Source organism: Heterodontus francisci, chromosome 34 (assembly GCF_036365525.1).
Source record: "Heterodontus francisci isolate sHetFra1 chromosome 34, sHetFra1.hap1, whole genome shotgun sequence".
Classification (NCBI taxonomy): domain Eukaryota; kingdom Metazoa; phylum Chordata; class Chondrichthyes; order Heterodontiformes; family Heterodontidae; genus Heterodontus; species Heterodontus francisci.
Window position 1 is genome coordinate 28879109 of NC_090404.1, and position 20190 is coordinate 28899298.

General features: G+C 46.1%; 2 protein-coding genes across 2 annotated transcripts in view; one reads left to right on the forward strand and one right to left on the reverse strand.

Annotated features, from left to right (window-relative positions):
* Positions 1 to 20190, reverse strand: part of LOC137349252 (zinc finger protein 229-like) — a 725490-nt gene that overhangs the window by 641054 nt on the left and 64246 nt on the right. The window lies entirely within an intron of this gene.
* The window catches only part of LOC137349299 (zinc finger protein 420-like), a 47906-nt gene that overhangs the window by 26483 nt on the left and 1233 nt on the right, over positions 1 to 20190 (forward strand). The window lies entirely within an intron of this gene.

The window sequence follows — 20190 nt, forward strand, 5'->3', positions numbered from 1 at the left end:
ACATCATGAACCCTGGCACCTGGGAGGCAACACACCAACCGTGAGTCTCTCTCGTTCCCACAGAACCTCCTATCTGTTCCCCTAACTATGGAGTCCCCAATGACTAATGCTCTGCTCCTCTTCCCCCTTCCCTTCTGAGCAACAGGGATAGACTCTGTGCCAGATACCTGTACCCCATTGCCTACCCCTGGTAAGTCGTCCCCCGCAACAGTATCCAAAATGGTATACCTGTTGTTGAGGGAAACGGCCACAGGGGATCCCTGCACTGCCTGCTGGTTCCCTCTCCTTCCCCTGACGGTAACCCATCTACCTACTTCTTTTACCTGAGGTGTGACTACCTCCCCATAACTCCTCTCAATAACCCGCTCCGCCTCCCGAATGATCCGAAGTTCATCCAGCTCCAGCTCCAGTTCCCTAACGCAGTTCTCGAGGAGCTGGAGTTGGGTGCCCTTCCCGCAGATGCAGTCAGCAGGGACACTCTTGGCGACCCTTACCTCCCACATTCTGCAGGAGGAACATACAACTGCCTTAACTTCCATTCCCTCTATTCTGAATTCCCAACGAATCTACTGAAAAACCAAAAACAAAAAGTCAAAACTTGTTAGGTTAGCAATCCAACGGACAGAACTTCTTAAATAAAAAGCTTATCTTATCAACACACCAGAGTCCTTTTTTTTCTCCCTGTGGGTTTCCTCCAGGTGCTCTTGTTTCCTCCCACAGCCAAAGACTTGCAGGTTGATAGGTAAATTGGCCATTGTAAATTGTCCCCAGTGTAGGTAGGTGGTAGGGGAATGGTGGGGATGTGGTAGGGAATGTGGGATTAATGTAGGATTAGTATAAAATGGGTGGTTGATGGTCGGCACAGACTCGGTGGGCCGAAGGGCCTGTTTCAGTGCTGTATCTCTAAATAAATAAACTTTGACAGAACCTCCCAAACCCTCGATCTCCATCATCTAGAAGGACCAGGGTAGCAGGTGTCGGCACACATCATCATCTCCAAGTTCCCCTCCAAGTCACACACCATCCTGACTTGTTTGACATCCAGTACTGGATGAACAGAAATTTCCTCCAATTAAATATTGGGAAGTCTGAAGCCATTGTCTTCAGCTCCTGCTACAAACTCCACTCCCTAACCACCAACTCTATCCATCTCCCTGGAACTGTCTGAGGATAAACCAGACTATTTATAACCTTGGTGTCATATTTGACCCTGAGATGACCTTCTGACTGTATATCAGCACCATCGCTCAGACCGCCTATTTCCACCTCAGTAACTTCACCACTGCCTCAGCTCATCTGCCTCTGAAACTCATATCCAAGACAGTCTCACATTGAAAATTGCTGGGCCTGACTGGGCTCAAAGGTACTCAGGATTAAACCCAGCAGCTGCTCCTCCATCTCCACTCCAGATCAAACTGATGGAACTGACTTCCGCATCCAACACTCACCCTGATATAAACCGGCTTTTTATTGGTCCATCTGTGTTTCTCGACTCAGTAAAAAAACAAACCCTACAATAAAACAAAAGCAAAATACTGTGGAGGCTGGAAATCTGAAATAAAAGAAAAAGTGCTGGAAATACTCAGCAGGTCAGGCAACATCTGTGGAGAGAGAAACAGAGTAAGCATTTCTGTTACATCGAGCTGCCAGAGCAGGCATCCTGGAACTCAGAGTGGGAGAAGGAGGACGAATGAGGAGAGGCAATATAATCCAACACTCACAGCAACCTGTCCATGACAGTACTGGTAGGAGTGACCACCACACAGTCCTTGTGGAGATGATGTCCCGCCTTCACATTGAGGATACCCCCCATTGTGTTGTGTGGCACTATCACCGTGCTAAATGGGATAGATTTCGAACAGATCTAGCAAAGGAAAACTGGGCATCCATGAGGCGCTGTGGACCATCAGCAGCAGAATTGTACTCAACCACAATCTGTAACCTCATGGACCGGCATATCCCCCACTCTACCATTACCATCAAGCCAGGAGACCAACCCTGGTTCAACGAAGAGTGCAGGAGGGCATGCCAGGAGCAGCACCAGGCATACCTCAAAATGAGGTGTCAACCTGGTGAAGCTACAACACAGGACTATCTGCGTGCCAGACTGCGTAAGCAGCATGCGATAGACAGAGCTAAGCGATCCCATAACCAACGGATCAGATCTAAGCTCTGCAGTCCTGCCACATCCAGCTGTGAATGGTGGTGGACAATTAAACAACTAACTGGAGGAGGTGGTTCCACAAATATCCCCATCCTCAATGATGGGGAAGCCCAGCACATCAGTGTGAAACATAAGGCAGAAGCATTTGCAACAATCTTCAGCCAGAAGTGCCAAGTTGATGATCCATCTCGGCCTCCTCCTGAAGTCCCCAGTATCACAGATGCCAGTCTTCAGCCAATTCAATTTACTCCGCGTGATATCAAGAAACGACTGAAGGCACTGGATACTGCAAAGGTTATGGGCCCTGACAATATTCCGGCAATAGTACTGAAGACCTGTGCTCCAGAACTTGCCGCGCCCCTAGCCAAGCTGTTCCAGTACAGCTACAACACTGGCATCTACCCTGCAATGTGGAAAATTGCCCAGGTATCTCCTGTACACAAAAAGCAAGTCCAACCCAGCCAATTACCGCCCCATCAGCCTACTCTCAATCATCAGTAAAGTGATGGAAGGTGTCATCAACAGTGCCATCAAGCAGCACTTGCTTAGCAATAACCTGCTCAGTGACGTTCAATTTGGGTTCCGCCAGGGCCACTCAGCTCCTGACCTCATTACAGCCTTGGTTCACACATGGACAAAAGGGCTGAACTCAAGAGGTGCGGTGAGAGTGACTGCCCTTGACATCAAGGCAGCATTTGACCGAGTATGGCATCAAGGAGCCCGAGCAAAACTGGAGTCAATGGGAATCAGGGGGAAAACCCTCCACTGGCTGGAGTCATACCTTGCGCGAAGGAAGATGGTTATGGTTGTTGGAGGTCAATCATCTAAGCTCCAGGACATCACTGCAGGAGTTCCTCAGGGTAGTGTGCTCGGCCCAACCATCTTCAGCTGCTTCATCAATGACCTTCCTTCAATCATAAGGTCAGAAGTGGGGATGTTCGCTGATGATTGCACAATGTTCAGCACCATTCATGACTCCTCAGATACTGAAGCAGTCCGTGTAGAAATGCAGCAAGACCTGGACAATATCGAGGCTTGGGCTGATAAGTGGCAAGTAACATTCGCGCCACACAAGTGCCAGGCAATGACCATCTCCAACAAGAGAGAATCTAACCAGCTCCCCTTGACTTTCAACGGCATCACCATCGCTGAATCCCCCACTATCAACATCCTTGGGGCTACCATTGACCAGAAACTAAACTGGAGTAGCCATCTAAATACCGTGGCTACAAGAGTAGGCCAGAGGCGAGGAATCCTGAGGCGGTAACTCACCTTCTGATCCCCCAAAGCCTGTCCACCATCTACAAGGCACAAGTCAGGAGTGTGATGGAATACTCTCCACTTGCCTGGATGGGTGCAGCTCCAACAACACTCAAGAAGCTCGACACCATCCAGGACAACGCAGCCCACTTGACTGGCACCCCATCTACAAACATTCACTCCCTCCACCACCGACACACAGTGGCAGCAGTGTGTACCATCTACAAGATGCACTGCATCAACACACCAAGGCTCCTTAGACAGCACCTTCCAAACCCTCGACCTCTACCAACTAGAAGGACAAGGGCAGCAAATACATGGGAACACCACCACCTGCAAGTTCCCTTCCAATTCACACACCATCCTGACTTGGAACTATATCACCATTCCTTCACTGTCGCTGGGGCAAAATCCCAGAACTCCATTCCTAACAGCACTGTGGGTATAACTACCCCAAATGGACTGCAGTGGTTCAAGAAAGCAGATTACCACCACCTTCTCAAGTGCAATTAGGGATGGGAAATAAATGCTGGCCTGGCCAGCGACACCCACATCCCATGAATGAATAAATAAACCTTTGGTTAACAAAGATCAATCAATGTCAGATTTAAACTGATCATTGATCTGACATCAACTGCTTTTTGTGGAGAGCTCCAAACTTCTACAACCCTTTGTGTCCTAACTTCACTCCTGAAAGGTCTGGCTCTAACTTTTACACTATGGCCCCTAGTTCTAGACTGCAGAACATCGAGCCCATGGGCCAGAATCCAGCCTGCCAATGGTTTCTATCCGACCTGCCAAAACGTTCAGTGACTGACAACGGCTGCAGCTTCTGTACTGACACAGCAGAGACGCCTCACTGCGCACATCCTTCGATACCAAGATGATGGACAATCTTCAGTACCTTCTGTTTTGGCTCCTTCAGTAAGATGGCAGCATCTGGGCTGAGTTGCCTGTGTGCTGGTACTACCTGCCCGAACTCCATTCCCACTTCAGTCTTCTTGGCTGTAAGCTCAAGCGCCAGGCCGAGCCCTGGGAGCAGAGAGCTGGGGTAACTTGGTCCTGGGAGCAGTGAGCTGGGGTAACGGGCCCTGGGAGCAGGGAGCTGGGGTAACTGGGTCCCTGGAGCAGGGTGCCGGGGTAACTGGGCCCCGGGAGCAGGGTGATGGGGGAACTCAGAGGTGGGGGGTGGGGAGAGAGAGAGAGACACACACACACACACAGAAAGAAACACAGAGACAGAGCGTGTTTTAAGCAAAGCAGTTAAGCCCCGTCAATTCAGTCCAAATACTCCACAGGTCGCAGCATACTATTAAAGTTTGCCCACCTAGCAGAAAACAGCCAAATTAAACAGATTATTAACCCCCCCGAGAATAAAATGCATCAAAACAGGTATCTTTAGACCACAACAAATAAACTATTTATTAATAAACTAAATCTTAAACACTATTAAGATAAATTTATGCCTAAAGAACTTATAACTTATCCTAACTCCCTCATTCACACATATATACATTCAAAAATCAATGGTTAACTGGTTTTAAAAATGGTGATTCTTAGGAATAAACTAAGTAGCTGGGTTGTAAGTCCTGGTGGGTTACGTTGCCGGTTGATGAGGTGGCCCAGAGCAGAATACTCAGATGCCACTTGAAGTCTCCTGGTGAATTTGATGAAACAGCCTTTAATAAATAGGCATTCAAAGTATTTCAGCTGCAAAAGGCGTCACACAGTTCTTCAACAAGGAGCACAATAATAGGTCTACTTGAATTTTAAATTGGTCGTCTTTTGGTAGAAACTTTCCTTAGAATTCCAGCAAACACAAACAAGCAATAGAGAGGGTTACTTCTGTCGCAGAGACTTCTTGGATTTTCAAAGTAAAATGGAATTTTCTACCTCTGACGATGAAAATGTTCTTTCTAGGGTTTTTTCCTTCTTAGGCGAACACAGTCTGAGCTCAATGTGCATTTTCTCTGCTGAGATATAGACAGCTTCTTTTTACTAAGCACACTTTGTTGTGGTCCCAGTTCCGACTGGTTTCAGCCAGTCCCGGCACACTGTCAAATTGAAACATTACAGCATGTCTCCTGCTGTTACTTAGGGAACAGGCTTGCTGTGGCACACTGTTCTCAAGAATCTCAAAGCTCTCCCTCTGTCTTAAAGGTACACTGGTTTTAGACAGAGTGTTAAATGCACACTGTTTTTAAACAGGGGAGAAAAAATAGTTCCGTGATAACAGACAGAGACACACAGTTACAAAGACACATAGAGAGGCAGAGAGCGAGAGAGAGACAAAGACAAAAGGAGAAAGAGAGAGAGAGAGAAAAACATAGAGACAGAGACAGAAAGACAGAGAGAGAGAGAAAAGAGACAGAGAAGCGAGAGAGAGAAAAGAGAACGAGACAGACAGAGAAACAGAGTGAGAGAGACCAAGAGAGCTGGACAGAGACAGACAGATAGAGAGAGAGAGAGACAGAGACAGCCAGAGAGAGTCAGACAGAGAGAGAGAGGGGGGAGAGAGAGGGAGGGAGACAGACAGAGGCAGAGAGAGGGACAGAGGCAGAAAGGGGGATGGAGGGGAGAAAGAGCAATCAAGATCACCCCTGACAGACAGACATCTATCCGGAATACTTCACATCACTACATCAAGCATGCAGCAGACATTGTCCAACTCTGCAAGCAAAATCAATGTCAGGTATCTCAGTCTTCAACATAGCGACGAGTTAGTAAATTTGTCTTCTCATTTAAACCTTCTTCCAAAAAATGCACATTTTTTGTGGTTTCGATTAATAGTAAAATACATTTCTGATACCTTTATCTTTCTGAAACTTGCTCACCGACCCCTTATGTAGAACAAAAATTATAAAGTGGCCCTTCATGTGAAAAGGTTGGACACCCCTGATCTATACTATCTGTTCTAATTTCTTGAAAATTTTGATCAACTCAACCCTTAATCTTCTAAATTCCAGGGAATACAACCCTCATGGTGAGGAGATGCCTTTTGACTGAAGCGATAGAGTAAGGCAATATATACCTAATGGCACAGTTCTCAGGAGAGAGGGTTCATGTGCATAGATCATTAAAGGTGGCATGACATATTGAGAGTAGTTGGCCAATCATTTGGGATCTTGGGCTTCATAAATGGAGATATTGAGTGCAAAAGCAGCATGTTATGCTGAATCTTTATAAAGCTTTGGTACTGTGTCCAGTTCTGATCGTCACATTTTAGGAAGGATGTGAAGATCCCAGAGAGGCACAGAGGCGATTTAGCAGAATGGTGCCTGGTATGAGGGAATTTATCTACAAGATTAGGTTGGAGAAACGGGGGGATGTTCTCCTTGGAGATTCTGCCACAAGAGGAAACATCCTCTCCACATCCACCCTGTCAAGACCCCTCAGAATGTTAAATGTTTCAATGAAGTTGTCTCTTACTCTTCTAAACTCCAGCAGATAAAAGCCTAGTCTGTCCAACCTTTCCTCATAAGACAATCCACCCATTCCGGGTATTAGTCTAGTAAACTTTGTCTGAACTGCTTCCAATGCATTTACATCCTTCCTTAAACAAGGAGACCAGTACTGTACACAGTACTCCAGATGTGATCTCACCAATGCCCTGTATAGCTGAAGCATGACCTCCCAACTTTTGTATTCAATTCCCCTTGCAATAAATGATAACATTCTATTCGCTTTCCTAATTACGTGCTGTGCCTGCATACTAACCTTTTGTGATTCATGCACTCTGTCACCCAGATCTCTCTGCATCTCAGAGCTCTGCAATCTCTCACCATTTAGATAATATCCTTCTTGTATGTTCTTGCTGCCAAAATGGACAATTTCATATTTTAACACATTATATGCCTTTTGCCAGATCTTTGCCACTCGCTGAACCTATCTATAGCCCTTTGTAACCTCCTTATGTCCTCTTCACAAGTTGCTTTCCTAACTATCTTTGAGTCATCAGCAAATTTAGCAACCATACCTTCGATCCCTTCATCCAAGTCATTTATATAAATTGTAAAAAGTTGAGGCCCCAGCACTGATCCGTGCAGCACACCACTCGTTACGTCTTGCCAAGCAGAAAGTGACCCATTTATGTCTACTATTTCCTGTTAGCTAGCCAATCTTCTATCTATGTCAAAATGTTACCCCCTACACCGTGAGCTTTTATTTTCTGCAATCACCTTTGATATAGCACTTATCAATTGCCTTCCTGAAATCCAAGTAGAGTACATCCACCGGTTCCCCTTTATCCATAGCACTTTTTCAAAGAACTCCAATAAATCGATTAAACATGATTTCCCTTTCAGAAAACCATGTTGACTCTGCCCAATTACCTTGAATTTTTCTAAGTGCCCTGCTATAACATCTTTAATAATAGCTTCTAACATTCTCCCTATGACAGATGTTAAGCTAACTGGTCTGCAGTTTCCTGCTTTCTGTCTCCCTTTCTGAATAAATGTTTTCCAATCTAATAGAACCTTCCCCGAATCTAGGGAATTTTGGAAAATTAAAACCAACGCATCAATTATATCAATAGCCACTTCCCTGGCGATTGTAATTTTCTTCAATTCCTTCCTGCCTTCCATTCCCTGACTTGCAGCTATATCTGGGATGTTACTTGTATCCTCTATGGTGAAGACCGATGCAAAATACTTGTTCAATTCGTCTGCCATCTCCTTACTTTCCCTTATTAATTTCCCAGACTCCCTTTCTATAGGACCAACGCTCACTTTGTTCACTCTTTTCTGTTTTAAATATCTATAGAAACTCTTAGTATCTGCTTTTATCATTCTATTCAGGTAAATCTACGTTGCACTCCCTCCAAGGTGTGTGGCCAGAACTGAACACAGTATCAGGGGTGGATCTAACCAGAGCTTTGTGTATCTCAGTGCTTTTCAATCACACTGATACCTGAAATCTTTTCCCACAACCAGAACAAACCCTTTTTCCTTCTACATTCAAAGGCCGATGTTGTGCAGGTCCTGATGAATTGAATGACTCTGTCAAATCCTGATGTGATGCTCAGTTTGGGCTTCCTATTTGAAAATTCTGCCCTTGTAATACCCTGTAAAAGGAGTTTCCAAAAAGCCATCACTGTCATAGTCAGAGTCGTACAGCATAGAAACAGGCCCTTCGGCCCACCGCGTCCATGCCGACCATAATGCCCAACTAATCCCACCTGCCTGCATTAATTCCATAATCATGTCAGTCCAGGATGGAAATTCACATTATTCTCTCCTCCTGCTTCCTGGCCCAGGATGGCCCTAGAAAAATGGCGGCAAGTTCTTGAACTCATTTGTGCCTTTTTCAATAAGAATGTTTACCAGGGAACCTGATGAATGGACGAGGATACGCATTGATGATTGGGACTTATTGACTGATTATTTTAACGTACTGGAATTAATTTTTAACATACATTTTATGTAAGTTAAACGTTTTGGGATAGGGTAATTTTTCTTTCATTGACATTATTCATATGTAATTTTAATGAATGATTAATGTACCTGACATAAATTCCTTAAGGACAATAAACTGGAATTGTATTGAATTGAACTCAAGGGACTTCCTTGTGGGACTGCTCCTGGGCCTGGTCAAAGTGGCCATCAACGGGTTCAGGCAGTGGACAGTCAAGGGTGTTGGTCCAGCCAGACTGTCTATCTCTTTTATGTTCCTACTTATGCGCTCGGATGTCCTTGGAGAGGGAAAATGCGGTGTCCACCAATACACTTGAGGCCTTCTGCGACTAGTGGGCACCGGTGGGTTGAAGTGTAACATCAATCCTAGGAATTACACTTTAGTTTGATTTAGCAAAATTCCTTTATAGTTTTTGTTACTACATATCACTAGTGCCCTTCCCTTTAAGTTACTGACACAATAATAAAGACTTACACAGGACAGGGACTGAGTTCCACATCCAATACCCACCCTGATACAAACCGGCTCTTATTTGCCAGAGAGTGGGGAACCTCCTGCCCTGTGCTGTGTCTCAAATGGTTCCCCCCCAGGCCCCTTTATAACTGAGCTAATGTTCCTTTAAAGTTTTGCCCTTTGATGTTACGGTTTATTAATGCTTGGTTCCTCCAAAAGAGCTGGAAATCTGGCACCTGTTAACCCAAGCCTGTCACTGGGAGAAGCCCTGTAGCTGCCGCCCCGCTCGGTGCAAATGTGGGACCAAGAGCTTCTTTTTGGGGGTGTTGAGGCCTACACTGGGTATTTCTGAAGCCTCCCCACCCACTGGCTCTATTCCTCTCCTGCAGTCGGCGGTTTCTCACCCGCTGTGGATCCCACATCCTCCGTCCAGCTCCAGTACCCGCACTGCGCATGCTCCAGTCACTACCCCCACTGGACACACACATGACCCCAATGGTTTTCTCTCCCAGTTGCTGGGGGCAGTTCCAAATAGGGACTGAGGCCCCGCCCATTTGGTCTTCCTGCACCAAGATGGTGGTGATCTGAACCTCTCCCTCCTTTACTGGGATGGCAGCCTTTATCCTGGACTTGTTATTATGAGAAAGCCCACACAGCTGCAAACATGGCAACTGGATGTTATTAAACGGGATTACGGCTCACACCAGGCGTTTCTGAAGCTTCCCCGCCCATCCAGTCCCTATTTCTCCTCCATTTATAGACACTCCCTGACCAGTCCCCATTTTGCTTTCATTTACAGAAAGGATATTTCCTCTTGTGGGAAAATCTAGAACTAGGGGTCACTGTTTAAAAATAAGGGGGTTACCTATTTAAGACAGAGATGAGGAGAATTTTTTTCTCTCCGAGGGACGTGAGTCTTTGGAACTCTTTTCCTCAAAAGGTGGTGGAAGCAGAGTCTTTGAATATGTTTAAGGCAGAGGTAGATAGATTCTTGATAAGCAAGAGGGTGGAAGGTTGTTTGGGGTAGGCAGACATGTGGAGTCGAGGTTACAATCAGATCAGCGATGATCTTGTTGAATGGCAGAGCAGGCTAGAGGGGCCAACTGGCCTACTCCCAATTTGTATGCAAACAGACCTTCCTAACTATCTTTGTGTCATCAGCAAATTTAGCCACCATACCTGCGGTCTCTTCATCGAAGTTATTTATATAAAATGTAAAATGTTGAGGCCCCAGCACAGATCCCTGTGGCACATCACTCATTACATCTTGCCAACCAGAAAATGACCCATTTATGCCTACTCTTGTTTCCTGTTAGCTAGCTAATCTTCTATCCATGTCAAAATGTTACCCCCTACACCATGAGCTTTTGTTTTCCCCAATAACCTTTGATGTAGCAACTTATCAAATGCCATTTCAAAATCTAAGTGCAGTACAGCCAACAGTTCCCTTTTATCCACAGCACACGTTACTTCTTCAAAGAACTCCAATAAATTAGTTAAACATGATTTCCTTCTCATAAAACCACGTTGATTCTGCGTGATTACACTGAATTTTTCTAAATGCCCTGCTATAATGTCTTTAATATCCCCTATGGTAAAGACCGATTCAAATACCTGTTCACCAACGCTCACTTTGTGAATTCTTCTTTTGTAAATATCTATAGAAACTCTGTCTTTATATTTCTCCTGATTACGGTATGCTCCCCTACCAGTCTCCATTGCTCCTCGATTTAGAGACGCTCCCTGACCAGTTCCCATTTCTTCTCCATTTAGAGACGCTCCCTGACCAGTTCCCATTTCTCCTCCATTTACAGACGCTCCCTGACCAGTCCCCATTTCTCCTCCATTTACAGACACTCCCTGACCAGTTCCCATTTCTCCTCCATTTACAGACGCTCCCTGACCAGTTCCCATTTCTCTTCCATTTACAGACACTCCCTGACCAGTTCCCATTTCTCCTCCATTTACAGACGCTCCCTGACCAATTCCCATTTCGCCTCCATTTACAGACACTCGCTGCCTCTCCTGGATTTTGGGACAGTCTCTGCTGAGATTGGGGCCGGAGGGAAGCGGTGGAAGCCGCGGCTGGGGGTTGATCTTGTTGTTTGTTGTGATCTCGCTGTTTAGATTGTCTCCTGGCTCCGCACTTGGTTTTTTTTTTATTTCCAAAATATACTTTACTCATAAAAATCTGTAAAAATTACATTCCCAAACAGTTTCAAACAGCATCAAGTCAAACAATACAAACAGTGCAAAGGTGATCAAGTTTCCTTCGATACAATCATGAGTAGCCTCACAACCCTTCCATTTCATTTTCATGCCATATACATTTTTATATGTACTGCACACAAAATTTTCCCGATACAGTTCAAGGGGTTTCCCATGGATCCAGCCCCTCTGTTCAGCTTGGTGGGGGGACCTTACACAGTGGTCTTTCCCCATTGAGCCTTTGCTGCGGCTGCCTCAAGCTTTAGTGCGTCCCTCAGCACGTAGTCCTGGACCTTGGAATGTGCCAGTCTGCAACATTCGGTGGTGGACAACTCTTTGCGCTGGAAGACCAGCAAGTTTCGGGCAGACCAAAGGGCGTCTTTCACCGAATTGATCCTGCCAGCCCCGGACTTTATTAACCCGCCTCTCACCTGCGGAAACCACGCTCTGTGCTTTAAACCCCTGCTGGCCGCGCATGCTCAACTCACACTGCCCGGGTGACTGACGGCAGCTCCGGACCAATAGGAAGAGCGGGGGCGGGTCTGGAGGTCTGAGCGGGCGGTGGGTCCTCCAAGCAATCGGAGCGAGCGAGGCTTGGCGACGCTCTGAGTGGGCGTGGCTTGGCTACGCTCTGAGTGGGCGTGGCCTGGCTATGCGCTGAGTGGGCGGGGCCTGGCTATGCGCTGAGTGGGCGGGGCCTGCACTTTCTTTCAGTCCCGTCCTCTGGGTCCGCAATTGCCGTCAATCAAATGGAAATGATGAGGTGTCAGCTGAGAGATCGCTGGCGGGAGCTTCCGGAGAGGAGGACAGCCCGGGAGCAGCTCGAGTCATATTTGCAGTAGGTAAGTGATGGTGGGACGGAGGTTTCAGCAACCTCCGGTGTAGTCTCAACAACCCCAAGTAAGAAACTCCCAGTCCCACGTTTGCACCGAGCGGGCGGCAGCTGCGGGAAACTGAGCTCAGTTATAAAAGAGCCTGGGGGGGGGGGGGAGGAACCATTTGGGACACAGCACAGGAGGTCCCCCCTGTTCCACAAAGACTCCCCTTGGACTGGGCCACACCTGGGCAGGGCTGGCTCAAGGTGCAGGAAGCTGATAGGCTGAGCTGTGGACTGGGAGGAGTGGGGGGTTTGACTGACAGGCCTGGGGAGGGGGATATCCCTTTTCCTCCTGGGATCTTTTACTGGAGTCGTGTTGCTGAGTGTTTCTAAACTCTGTCTCCCTATCTGGTAATGGAGGTGGATTGTAGGTTGCTGTGAGTGTTGGACTATATTGCTTCTCCTCGTTATTCCTCCTTCTTCCACTCTGAGTTCCAGGCTGCAGCAGTTCGATGTGCCTGAAATGTTAACTCTGTTTCTCTCTCCACAGATGCTGCCTGACCTGCTGAATATTTCCAGCATTTTCTCCTTTTATTTCAGATTTCCAGCATCTGCGGTATTTTGCTTTTGTTTTATTGCAGGTACTGGGGGCGGCGCAGTGGTTAGCACCGCAGCCTCACAGCTCCAGGGACCTGGGTTCAATTCTGGGTACTGCCTGTGCGGAGTTTGCAAGTTCTCCCTGTGTCTGCGTGGGTTTCCTCCGGGTGCTCCGGTTTCCTCCCACATGCCAAAGACTTGCAGGTTGATAGGTTAATTGGCCATTATAAATTGCCCCTAGTATAGGTAGGTGGTAGGGAAATATATAGGGACAGGTGGGGATGTGATAGGAATATGGGATTAGTGTAGGATTAGTATAAATGGGTGGTTGATGGTCGGCACAGACTCGGTGGGCCGAAGGGCCTGTTTCAGTGCTGTATCTCTAAACTAAACTAAACTAGAACTGAGTCGAGAGACACAGACGGACTAATTGAGAGCCAGGTGCGATTGGGGTGGGTGTTGAATGTGGAAGTCGGTCTCTGACCTGTGTAGGACCTTTCTGTTGCATTAGTAACAAAGGAAGTTGCACCAGTAATATGCTGAAACACAAACTACAAAGAAAACTTAACTAAATCAAGATAAAATGTAATTCCTCATGGTGATACACTCCAGTATGTCTGCTACCCACCAGTCACAGAAGGGCCCAAACTTGCAGGTGGACACCATGTGCTCCCTCTCCAGGGACACACTGGCACAGATGTAGTCACAGAAGAGAGGTCGACAGTCTGGTTGGCCATCCCAATAATATGTGGTAACAAAAACTATAGAGTGGAACGATGGAGCCTGGGTTAACGGCTATCATCTTTCTAGGAAGCAATGTGCAGCAGGGCGCATGTGTGGCCATCCTGGGCCAGGAAGTGGGAGAAGAGACTTGTAAATTTCTATCCTGGACTGACAGTGATGGCTTTTGTAAATTTCTTTTACAGGTGCTTGGAAGGAGAGGATTTGCAGACAAGAAACTCAAACAAAACATCACGTAAAGATCTGACAGAATTACTCCATTCATCACCTGAACATCATCGGCCTTTGAACGTGGAAGGGAAAAGGTTTGTCTGTTCTGTCTGTGGGAAAAGATTTCAGGTATCAGTGTGACTGGAAAAGCACTGAGATACACAAAGCCCTGGTTAGACCACACCTGGAGTATTGTGTTCAGTTCTGGGCACCACACCTTAGGAAGGATTTATTGGCCTTGGAGGCAGTGCAGTGTAGATTTACCTGATGATACTTGGACTAAAGGCCTACTGAAGTGACAAAAAACCCGACCTGAACCCGTTGGAACCACATGGGACCTGGCCCAAGTCCCTCCACTTTCCCCCCGAGCCTGGCCTGACCCGACCCGACCCGACGACCACAATTTTCCCTTTACTTACCTTGCGACTCCCAATCTGCCAGAAGCTGCAAGGTGAGCGTGATGAGGTCATAGAGACGCTCATTGCGCACGCTCAGTTTCCCTGCTTGACGTCCCGGCCTCGCAGCTCAGGTAAATTTTAAATTTTTAACTCTTGCCTTGCTGTGTGTGTCTGAGCCAAGCCCGAAGGCCGGACCTGGAAGAGCGGCCCGACCAGAATCCGTCACGTGTCGTCGGGTTTGGGTCAGGTAGCAGGCCTTTAACTTGGACTACAAGGGTTAAATTATGAGGAGAGGTTACAAAAATAAATAGTAATTAAAGCATAGAAAAAGACCATTCGGCCCTATAGGTCCATGCCAATTAGTCAGTCACATTGCCCCCTCTAACTCCATAGCCCTGCGGATTTTATTTCCCTCAAGTGCCTAGCCAGTTTCATTTTGAAATCATTGATTGTCTCCACTTCCACCACCCTCGTAGGCAGCGAGTTCCAGGTCATAGTCCTAGAGAGATACAGCACTGAAACAGGCCCTTCGGCCCACCGAGTCTGTGCTGACCAACAACCACCCATTTATACTAATCCTACATTAATCCCATATTCCCTACCACATCCTCACCATTCTCCTACCACCTACCTACACTAGGGGAAATTTACAATGGCCAATTTACCTATCAACCTGCAAGTCTTTGGCTGTGGGAGGAAACCGGAGCACCCGGCGGAAACCCACGCGGTCACAGGGAGAACTTGTAAACTCCACACAGGCAGTACCCAGAACCGAACCCAGGTCACTGGAGCTGTGAGACTGCGGTGCTAACCACTGTGCCGCCCGGGTTATTACCACTCGCTGTGTTAAAAAAAAAAATTGCTTCCTCACATCCCCGTGTATCTCTTGCCCAAAATCTTAATCTGTGTCCCCTAGTCCTTGTAACATCAGCTAATGGGAACCGCTTTTCTTCGTCTACCTTATCTAAACCTGTCTTAATCTTGTTCACCTCCATCAAACTTCCCCTCAATCTGCTTTGTTCCAAGGAGAAAAAACCCAGCTTCTCCAACCTAACCTTGTAATTAAATTCCCTCATTCACAGAACCATTCTGGTAAATCTCCTCTGCACCCTCTCCAAGACCTTCCCATCTTCCCTAAAGCGTGGTGACCAGAAATGGATGCAATACTCTAGATGTGGCTGAACCAGAGCTTTATAAAGGTTCAGCATAACTTCCTGGATTTTTGTGCTCAATTTGTGAAGCCCAAGATCCCATATTCTTTGCGAATTACTTCCTGAATATTTCCTGCCATCTTCAAAGATCTATGCACATGGGGCCCTTGCTCCCTCTGTCCCTGCACACTCTTTATGACTGTGCCATTAAATATATATTGCCTCTCCCTCTGCCTTGCGTGAAAATACATCACATCATGATGGTTGTATTCCCTGGAATTTGGAAGATTAAGGGGTGCTTTTAACCAAGTTTTCGAGATATTAATTGGAACTGATAGGATAGCGAGAAACTATTTCAACTGGTTGGGAAACCCAGTACGAAGGCTCAAAATAAAAGTTAAAGCCAGACATTTCATTCATCCACCCCTGGGCCCAGTAAATGTGATCATTAATCCACACCTGAGCCCTGTCGACTTGAATATTAATCCACCCCTGCTGAACAAACACCGAATTACAGCCCAGAAAGCAGACTTACTACCCTACTAGTTTGTGCTGGTGTTTATAACCCATATGATCCTCCTCCCAATCTAATTGCCTTGTCCCGCCCTGCCCCATATCCCTCGATCCAAAGGATCATCCTCCGCCATTTCCGCCACCTCCAGCGTGATGCCACTACCAGTCGCATCTTCCCCTCCCTTCCCCTGTCAGCATTCCGAAGGAATCGTTCCCTCCGCGACACCCTGGTCCACTCCTCCATTACCCCCACCACCTCGTCCCCTTCCTACGGCACCTTCCCTTGCAATCGCAGGAGGTGTAATACCTGCCTATTTACCTCCTCCTCACTATCCCAGGCCCCAAACACTCCTTTCAGGTGAAGCAGTGATTTACTTGTACTCCTTTCAATGAAGTATACTGTATTCGCTGCTCACAGTGTGGTCTCCTCTACACTGGGGAGACCAAACAGAGACTGGCTTTGCACCTCCTCTCAGTCTGAAAGCATGACCCCGAGCTTCCGGTTGCTTGCCATTTCAACACTCCCCCCCCCTGCTCTCATGCTCACATCTCTCCTGGGATTCCTGCAGTGTTCCAGTGAATATCAACACAAGCTCAGGGAACAGCTTGCTAATTAGGCACGCTATGGCCTGCCGGACTGAACATTGAGTTCAATAATTTCAGAGCATGATGGGCTCCCCATTTTACTTTTATCTTTAGTTTTTTCTTTTTCGTTTATTTTATTTTAGTTTGTTCAGTTTGTTTCTACTGTGCCTACCCACTTTTTACATGTTTGTGCTTGTGGCTGTTCAGTTTTCTGACCATTAACACCCTCTCTGCACTAATGCTTTGTCTTTCAGCAGACCATTAACATACCATTTGTCTTTGCTCCATGACCTTCTGGTCAGCTATTCTGTGACCTGATCCTATCAACACCTTCTCTTGCCCCACCCCCCACTTTACTTGCTTAAAATCTTTTACATTTCTTATATTTGCCAGTTCTGGAGAAGGGTCACTGACCTGAAACGTTAACTCTGCTTCTCTCTCCACAGATGCTGCCAGACTTGCTTAGTTTTTTCAGCACATTCTGTGTTTATTCCCTCTATTCCTTGCTCCCTCATTAATGTATTGAGCCTCCCCTTAAACACATCATTGCTATCAGCTTCAACCACTCCACGTGGCAGAGTTCCACATTCTCACCACTCTCTGAGGAGAGAAATTCCTCCTAAGTTCTCTATTTGACCTGTTAATGTCTGTCCTATATTGCTGCCCCCTTGTTCTGACTCACTGATAATTTTAAAGACCTCTATCAGATCTCCTCCTAGTCTTCTCTTTTCCAGAGAAAGGAGCCCCAGCCTGCTCAATCTTGCTGGATAGTAACATCCTCTCTGGTGACATCTTTGTAAATCTATTCTGCACTTTCTTCAGTGTTTCAATATCCTTTTTTAATCTGGAGACCAGAACTGCTCACAGTCCTTCTAAGTGAGGTTCTCTATAAATGTAACATTCCCTCCCTGCTGTTACATTGTATTCCTCTAGAAAAGAACATCAGCTCTTTCTTTGCTCTCTTATCCACTTGTGTTGCTCCTTTTAGTGATTTATGTGACTCTGTTCCCAGATCTCTTTCCTCCTCTTCTTACATTTTAACCAATAACTGGCCACCTTATCCCTCCTCCCAAAATGAACCAGCTAACATTTCACTATGTTGAATTTCATTTCCCATTCATGTGCCCAGTCTGCCAGCCTGTTAATGGTACTTCACACCACAGTTGATGGCCTGGTAACTCGAGTTACGTAAACATTTATTTAATAATTTTGGTTCTTGCCTCTCTGGGCCCAATCTCCATGGGATGACAGAAAAATAATCATTCATTCAGCACTTGGAGCTTTCAATGGCAGATTAATTACCCAGGACTCCCCAGGGGTCAGAAAGCCCCCTATTAATGACTGCAGGAGCCCAGGGCGCGGGATCGGACTGTGCGCTGTGTGAGTGGTGGCAACAGACTGAGGCGGCTCGGGCGGTGGGAGGAGATTGTAGACGCAGGGGAGGAATTGGAGCCATGGGTGGGCTGGGAAGCCCCAAATAAGAGGCCACAGGCCCCATGTTTACCCCGCATTGATAGGCCCAGGAGTCGCGCTGACCATCATCTTCAACAGGACACCGTCAGTGCGCATGGGTGGCAACTTGGTAGGAACGTTGGAAATAGAAGGAGTAGGCCATTCGGCCCATTGAGCCTGCTCTGCCATTCAACTAGATCATGGCTGATCTTCCTCAATGCCATTTTCCCACACTATCCCCATATTCCTTGATATCTTTAATAGCTAGAAAGCTTTCGATCTCTGTCTTGAACATACTCAATGACTGAGCCTCCACTGGGGTCGAGAATTTCAAAGATTCACCACCATCTGAGTGAAGCAATTCCTCCTCATCTCAGTTCTAAATGGTCTAACTCTTATTCTGAGACTGTGCCCCTGCTTCCCAAACCCGCAGCCAAGGGAAACATCCTTCCTGCATCAGCCCTGTCACGCCCTGTAAGAATTTTGTTATGTTTCTATGAGATCACCTCATTCTTCAAAACTCTGAAGAAGATAGGCCGAGCCTCCTCATCGGATAATCCCACCACCCCAGGAATCAGTCTGGTGAACTTTCATTGCACTCCCTCTATGGCAATTAAATCCATCCTTCGGTAAGGAGACCAAAACTGTACACAATACTGCAGATGTGGTCTCACCAAGGTTCTAATCAACCACAGCAAGACTTCTTTGCATCTGGACTCAAATCCTCTTGCAATAAAGGCCAACATACCATTTTACTTCCTAATTGCTTGCTGCACCTGCATGTTAGCTTTCAGTGAGTTATTAACAAGGACAGGCAGGTCCTTTTGGATATCAACACTTCCCAGTCTCTCACCATTTAAGAAATACTCTGCATTTCTGTTTTTCCTATTAAAGTGGATAACTTCATATTTTTCCACATTATATTCCATCTGCCATGTTCTTGCTCACTCATTTAGCCTGTCTAAATCCCCTTGAAGCCTCTTTCCATCCTCCCACAACTCTCATTCCCACCTAGTTTTGTGTCATCAGCAAACTTGGAAATATTACATTTAATGCCTGCATACAAATCATTGATACAGATTGTGAATAGCTGGGGTCCAAGCACTGATCCTTGCAGTACCCTCTAGTCACAGACTGCCAACCTGAAAATAGCCCGTTTATTCCTACTCTCTGTTTTCTGTCCATTAACCAATTCCCAATCCATGCCTGTATATTACCTCCAATCCCATGTGCTGTAATTCTATTGACTAAGCTCTTGTGTGGGACTTTATCGAAAACCTTCTGAAAATCTAAATATACCAAATCCACTGGTTCTCCCTTATCTGTTCTGCTGGTTACATCCTCCTACTCCAACAGGTTCATCAAACATGATTTTCCATTCATAAATCCATGTTGGCTATGCCCAATTAGTTCATTATTATCCAAGTGTCCATTTATCACGTCCTTTCGGATAGATTCTAGCATTTTCCCTACTACTGATGCCAGGCTAACAGGTCTGTAGTTCCCTGTTTTCTCTCGCCCTCCTTTCTAAAATAGTGAGGTTACATTTGCTACCTTCCAACCTTCAGGAACTATTTCAGAGTCTATAGAATTTTGGAAGATGATCACCAATGCATCTACTGTCTCTCCAGCCACCTCTTTCAATATTCTGGGATGTAGATCATCAAGTCCAGGGGATTTATCAACTGTCAGTCCCATTAATTTCTCCAATACTACTTTTTTACGAATACTAATTTAATTCAGTTCCTTATTCTCACTAGTCCCCTTGTTCTCTAGTATTCTTGGGAGCTTTTCTGTATCTTCCTCCGTGAAGACAGACACCAAGTATTTGTTTAGTTTCTCTGCCATTTTCTTATTCCCCATTATAAATCCCCCTGTCTCCCCCTGTCTCTGCCTGTAATGGGCCCACACTTGTCTTTGCTGATCTTTTCCTTTTAACATACCTATGGAAACACTTAGTCTGTTTTTGTTTCTTGCTAGTTTACTTTCAAATTCTAATTTCTCTGTCAGTTTCTTGGTCCTCCTTTGCGGAATTGTAAAAGGCTTCCAATCCTCACATTTTTTGGTAACTTTATAAGCCTCTTCCTTTGATCTAATACAATCTTTAACTTCTCCTGTTAGCCAGGGTGGGATCACTTTTCCTGCTGAGTTTTTGTGCCTCAAAGGAATGTAAAACTTGTATTAATTCTTTAAATGTTAGCCATTGCCTGTCTATTGTCATAACTTCTA